This window comes from Triticum aestivum, chromosome 4D (assembly GCF_018294505.1).
Source record: "Triticum aestivum cultivar Chinese Spring chromosome 4D, IWGSC CS RefSeq v2.1, whole genome shotgun sequence".
In the NCBI taxonomy this organism is placed as follows: domain Eukaryota; kingdom Viridiplantae; phylum Streptophyta; class Magnoliopsida; order Poales; family Poaceae; genus Triticum; species Triticum aestivum.
This window is the reverse complement of record NC_057805.1, coordinates 202,766,476-202,767,246: the sequence shown is the minus strand read 5'-3', so window position 1 is coordinate 202,767,246 and position 771 is coordinate 202,766,476.

Genomic DNA, 771 nt, shown 5'->3' with positions numbered 1-771 from the left:
CCTCCCACCCCCCGGCTCGGCCTCGCGCTAATGCACGCAGTGCGCTTGGTTGACAGGCGCAGTGCGGACATTCTATTTTTCTAACAATAGGACGCACGCAACCCCAGCGCCACAGCCGTAAGATAGACAGGGAGGCGATGGGGTGTGACGGACTCGCCTGCGCATGCAATGTCGCGGCACGCCGCGTCGTTGCCTGATCCGGCTCGTTCCAGGCTCAGCCTCGCAGGGGGTGGGGCCTCGCGCTAACGCACGTAGTGCGCTTGGTTGACAGGCGCAGTGCGGACATTCTGTTTTTCCAACAATAGGACGCACGCAACCCCAGAGCCACACCCCTAAGATAGACAGGGAGGCGACGGGGTGTGACGGACTCGCCCGCGCATGCGGCGCCGCGGCACGCCGCGTCTCCGCCTGCTCTGGCTCGCTCCAGGCTCGGCCTCGAAGGAGGGTGGGGTGGGGGGTCACGACCCCCCTCCCACCCCCTGCTCGGTCTCGCGCTAATGCACGCAGTGCGCTTGGTTGACAGGCGCAGTGCGGACATTCTGTTTTTCAACAATAGGACGCACGCAACCCCAGAGCCACACCCCTAAGATAGACAGGGAGGCGACGGGGTGTGACGGAGTCGTCTGCGCATGCAGCGCCGCGGCACGCCGCGTCGCCGCCTGCTCCGGCTCGTTCCAGGCTCGGCCTCGCGGGGGGGTGGGGAGGGGGGTCAAGACCACCCCTCCCACCCCCCTGCTCGGCCTCGCGCTAATGCACGCAGTGTGCTTGGTT